The sequence below is a fragment of the Grammomys surdaster genome, unplaced genomic scaffold, assembly GCF_004785775.1.
Source record: "Grammomys surdaster isolate TR1022 unplaced genomic scaffold, NIH_TR_1.0 125476, whole genome shotgun sequence".
Taxonomy (NCBI): domain Eukaryota; kingdom Metazoa; phylum Chordata; class Mammalia; order Rodentia; family Muridae; genus Grammomys; species Grammomys surdaster.
Window position 1 is genome coordinate 1,202,712 of NW_021620336.1, and position 6,248 is coordinate 1,208,959.

At 40.6% G+C, this 6,248-nt stretch overlaps 1 pseudogene; it reads right to left on the reverse strand.

Annotated features, from left to right (window-relative positions):
* Positions 1-2,336: 2,336 nt before the first annotated feature.
* Positions 2,337-4,103, reverse strand: LOC114638008 (annotated as a pseudogene).
* Between the last annotated feature and the right edge of the window lie 2,145 nt (positions 4,104-6,248).

The window sequence follows — 6,248 nt, forward strand, 5'->3', positions numbered from 1 at the left end:
TTTTTTTTACATTCAACAAAGAATTTTAATTATTCACAAAACAATATTACAATATTTTATAAAAATATTAAGTTTTAGGCTACCATTATTCATTTAAAAAAGTGTTTGTGCTAGAAGGCTGCTTTTGCCAACTTTCTTTTTTGGTAAGGGTGTTAAAATTCCATGTTAAGACAATACAGATGAAAGCTGTTGAAAAAAAAAATCTTCAAATGTACAAAACTGTTTCTTTCTCTTGATAATTAAAAAAAAACATAACAATTTAGACTGAAAACACATTAAGTTAGTGTTGCATCCTTACTATACAACTTTTATTATAAGGAACTGCTCCATTTAGTTAAAATCTAAAGAATGTCATCAAATTTTTCTGATCAGCATTAGAACATCACAATTTTATTACCCTTTGCAGAATGCTTAGATAAACTCTAATACCACAGTTAACATGAAGCCCTTTAAAACATTCATGTCACAGACTGTAGACAACAGGGCAATTGGACCCAGTCTTCTCAGGAGACCCTCTTGGCAGAGGACTCAGTACTGAATAGGTTAAGTAAAAGAAAAACAAATACAACTTTTTAGTACCAGAACTTTTGCCAACTTGCATGAAGTTCACTTGTCACATTTAGAAAGGTTTAAATTTGAACATGTTTACCATGGTACACATTTTTACATTTACTGATGGTAGTTTAAAATTATATTCTGAAAATAAAAAGAACTTGATATAATGCCTTAGTGTAACTATAAAATAAAGCATTTTAAAACATAAATATTAGACTTTTATTTCATTTAGCAGACTCCATTTTTCTCTTGCTATATTACTCAGTTCAAATTAATATTTCATAATTTCTGAATTAGAAAAACTCTCATTTTAAATGTTTTACTTCTGCACTTTAAATGGTCAAAATTTCCCCCCTTTATATTACAGTTACTCAGAGTAAGTATTCTTCCTCAAATTAATTATATTATAAATGGAAAATATGAAGACCATCAAATATATTTGAAATGTAAGTAAAGCTTCAAACAGGGATTTGAAACTTGGCGTTCTAAAATTTTCTGTATAAAAGCTGGGCCACTGAAATTAGGGTAAAGCCTTATCTTCACTATTTTGAGGTAAAACTTATTTAGTGTATACGAGAAGGTTAGTTTTATAATCATACTTTATAACTTTTAAAGCCTAAGAAAACAGCTAACGAGGAGCCCTGAGTGCCAGAAAGCCATGTTGTCACTCCACGAGACCAGCATTAAACACTCCGCCCAATACCTGTAGAGCTTTCACACTTCTCCTCTCATATTTCTTTAAATACATTTTCTTCTCTCCTATTCTATACTCAATACAAGCAAAGTGCATTCAAGTCCCTGATCTAGTGATGTTTTTTCTATTTGTGGAGCCCGTAACCATAACAACACACGAGCAACATCTCAGAGTACTCCATTTATTTTTTAAAAATTGACTGCCTGGCCGGGCGGTGATGGTCCACGCCTTTAATCCCAGCACTTGGGAGGCAGAGACAGGCGGATTTCTGAGTTCAAGGCCAGCCTGGTCTACAGAGTGAGTTCCAGGACAACCAGGACTACACAGAGAAACCCTGTCTCGAAAAACAAAACAAAAAGAACAACAACAACAACAAAATTAACTGCCTGAATATTATTAGGTTTTTATTTTTATGCTATACAAATATTAAAAGTTTTTTCCCTTGGACTGGATAGAATAATCTCAATTGTATATAGCCTTAAAAAATCAATACATCCTTGTACAAGAATAATCAACTTTCTGGTGACCTTCATTTTCCAAAGCTGAATAACTCAAGACATGACTGATGAACAACTTGGTTCCCTGCTCTCCAGTGCTCTGGACAAAGTGCATGCTATTAAACAGGGAACAAACAAAACAAAAAAACCTTTGAAAAAAAAATCTAGAAAAATTTAAAAACTGGAATGGAATTATTTGGTCCCATGAAGCTCTTTGATTTTAGATTTTACTGTGGTGTAACAGCCAAGTTTTGTACATAACAATAAGTAGTTTTCTCTTGGCAATTCTGAGTTTGGGGAAGAAAAGGCAATGACTAGTAAGCAGCAGTTCTTTGCTCCTTCTTACCATGGTATCACCCACAGTCAATACCAAGCTCTACTTTCTTTCTCTGGACCCTGAAGTCAGTTGTAAGATGCAGCATTGGTACTTTAGAGTCTAACAAAAAAAAAGTGGTTTTGAGGAACCATATCTGGAATTCCATTTTACCGTAAGAAACATGCAGAGTGAAGAATATCTTCTCATCCTGTGCAGGAAGAACTCACACAAGGTCTTTATGTTTTGGCAGATCTGTGCACACAGGCTACTTGGATTACAAATTTTTTCCTGGTTGGTACTGCGGCTCTGCAGCAGTGAAGTAGTCTTCCAAGAAGGACTGAATACATTCAAAGGTTGGTCTTTCATCAGGATCCTTCTTCCAGCAAAGATTCATCAATTCATGGAGGGACTCTGGACAGCCCTGAGGGCAAGGCATTCTGTACCATCGCTCTACTTGCTCCAGCACTTCACGGTTTACCATACCTGGATATGGCACTTTTCCTTTTGTTACCAGCTCTGTCTGTAGAATTCCAAATGACCACACATCTGACTTTATCGTAAATCGACCATACAGCGCAGCCTCAGGAGCTGTCCATTTGATTGGAAACTTTGCATTTTGTCTTGCTGTGTATTCACTGTCTTCAATTAATCTTGCTAAGCCAAAATCTGCTATTTTGCATACAAGATTTTCTCCTACAAGAATATTAGCAGCTTGGAGATCTTGGTGAATATAGTTCATTCTTTCAATATATGCCATGCCATCAGCAATCTGAGCAGCCATATCAACCAGCTGTGGGAGCTTCAAATACTTTCCATCTCCTTCTTTAAGGAAATCTAACAAGCTCCCTTTTGACATACACTCAGTGACAATATAAATTGGCTCTTCAGAAACAACTGCATAGAGTGGAACAAGTTTATCTTGTCTTAATTTTTTCATTATCTGAGCTTCTTGAAGGAATGCTTCTGGCATCATTGTACCTGAGCTTCTTGAAGGAATGCTTCTGGCATCATTGTACCTGGCTTTAGTGTTTTGATTGCTACTTTTGTAGTTCCATTCCATGTTCCCATCCACACGTCACCAAAGCATCCTTGACCTAGTTTAACCTCTAGTCACAACGATTCTCGAGGGATTTCCCAAGCATCTTTTGCTAGACCTTGAGTCTGGGGTTTCACAGTTGGACACACAGTTGTTAACTTGTGGCATAATCCATCAGCATGTTCTGTGTAATGCTTTACCAGTTTCTACAGTGTATCAAACTGAGCTCTGGTTGTGATGTAGTATCCACCATTGTCAAGTTTTCTAATTTTGTAATGCTTCACACTGTCACCCCTTACCTCATCCCAATCACGAATTGAGAGGGAATAAGCACCTGGGGAGAAGAGGATGACCACATTCATTCCAGCTTCCTCCCACTGTGGCTGAGGTGGTCTATGCACATATTAATAGATTAGTCATACCTTTAGTAGTTTCACTTTCTCTTACTAAGAATATACCTCGATGATTCCCAGGATTCAGAAGTAATCTTTTGGCATCTTTTCTCCCCATTTTGCCAAAATACCATTCTTCTTCCTGAATAGAATCTGCAGGAGCTACATAATTGCTGGGGATGTAACCATTCTTTCCGGTAGCAATTGATCTTGCTTCCCACCAGTCTCCTTCCGTATTGTTAATTATTTGAAATCTTTCACCCTTCTTAAAGGAAAGGTCTTCTGTAGTTCTGTAGCTTCATAATCATATAAGGCCACAAAGATAGTGACACCACCTGATAAACCTGTAGGATATGAACTTGGCACCACTGAGAATGAGGAAGATGCTCCTCCAAAAGGAGTCACCCCTGAGGACCCTCCAAAGGCTGTCATGGAAAGACTATTAAAGTTAACTGATGCTCACTTTGTGGAAGAGGTCAGGGTAACTGTAGAGTGTTCCACTCCATACTGACTGGCACTTGTGCTTACAGGCTCTGGAGGATTTTCCGGAGTATACTTAATGGCTGTACTTTTGTTTTCTTTACTTTTAATGCAGCCCATTATCAAATCTGGTCTGGCCCCACTCGCACAGGTCGCCATGGGGAGAAGGCGGCTGGCCGAGGCAGACACCCGTGGTGGGGGCCTCTTCTTTATCCACCTCCTGCTTGCGGGGCAATGGGAGGCAGCTAAAGCAGCACAGCCGGCCTGGGATGCATAACTTGATGAGGAGGAGGGAATTCCCAGGCGACCGCCCGCACCCTGCGGCCTCCCTCTCTCCTCCTCTCGCTGCCCAGCCAGGAACTTCTAAAACAACAATGTTTGTGATTTTCAACCCAGAATTTTTCGCCTTTTGTTGTAATATTTCCTTTTCTCTCTAATACTCGTGATATATGTCCAACACTTTTTTTCAACTTTTAAGATTTCTTCAAGGTTCAAAAGGCATCTAAATCTACTTCCACAGGTTAAATCATCATGCTGACCATCATTTCTCAAGACTTAATTAACAACTAACTTCCTTTCACAGACAAACTGTTGCTGCCTATCCCAGATACATAATTAACATGATGTTTTTCTCCCTCAGCCATCCAAAAACAGACTCAAAGATACCTTCCAAGACTAAAATTTCCTCAAACGCCTTTGCATTTCCAGGATCTTAATGACAGACCATGACGTGCTTGTTCCCAGGCAATTCAATGCTCAATAATCCAGCCTTTGCAGGCATCTCCCAGCCGGGGATGCTGTTTCCCTGTGATTATACCCACAGATTTAGCAGAGACAATGCCAACTTAGGAATCTGACTGAGACACCAAGCTGCCTTTTCTCAGCCATCCCGTCTGACTGCAGACTCCAGAGACACGTTGAGACCCAGAGATGCACGTGAAGATCCAGAGATGCTCACTGAGTCCTACAGACAGATCCAGACCTTCCAGCTACAAATAAACTCTTTTTGCCAAAGTCAAATAGCTAAAGTTACATGGTAGTGAGGAAAACATAATGTCTATTTAGATTAATCAGATATCATTACTCTCAAACTGTACCAGCTGTATTTAATTAATTCAATGATTCCCTTGCCTTCCCATACCCCAACCCTCAATTCCCATTACCCTTGGCTTAATTATGCTGCCTACCCAACCCTGCAGCCTACATAGTGTTTTCTTTTGACTTCTTCATCCAAAATTTTCACTACAGATGACACAGAGATGCCCTCTTTTTATAAAATAAAAGAGGGTGGAATGTGGAGCCACAAAGAGGTGGTTTGGTCTCCCTGGTAGAACACTGGGTCTGAGAGAGCCGGGGAACCAACAGACATCTGTCAGGGACGGCACTTATCTTCCCACACTCCTGGATTCCAGATGACCCCACATGAGGCCTACATACATTCCCATTAGCCTGGATCTTGCAGACACCTTTGGCTCAGAGTAATTCTTCCCAGAGAGGTTTGCTAACATCCAGGTAGAGGGCATGACTAACAGATTTCCATATTCATGAGTTACCTAAGGCCAGGGGGCGTAGTTAATTAAGTTATTTCTCCTCCCCAGTTCCTCCCTTTTCCACACTATTTAAGCAAGTTACCCCTGGATTTTGGGGGTGAGGGGGCACACATCCAACTACCATGCCATGGACAATAAAACTACTCCTTGGAAACCCAGTCCACATGTCTTCTGAGGCCTGCTGCCGCCAAGCTTCCAGGTTGTGAAACTTCAGACTTTCTCATTTTTTCCAGTATGGGAGACCTGCTTGAGAGCCATCCGAAAGAAAGACTCTGGGACTCCGCCACCAGCTACCCCCACAGGCCGCCTGCGCTCCTGTTGCGGGACGCTGCCGCTCGGGCCTGGCACCCCCCAACCCTGCCTGAGTTTTTTCCACATAGGCCCACGTGCTTAGGGATATTGGCACCCTCAGTGGAAGAGCCTTCCCAATCAATCATCAATATAATGTCTCACAGACAGAGCAAACAGCCATTCCTATGAGTGCACACCCTCAATTGAGGCTCCTTCACATGACTGTAGCTCTGAAATGTTGAGAACTTAAGACAATTATGACACAGAGACAATAATAAATTAGGAAGCTGTAAAAACACAAAGCCAATGATCTAACCATATCAATTACAGGAGGCCATGCCACCACATGAGGGACTTGGAGTTGTGGCTGAGCTAGGACAAAATGGGAAGGGCACCTGGCTCTGAGCACTGGAATGGGGCGTTCAGAGGCTGTGCTG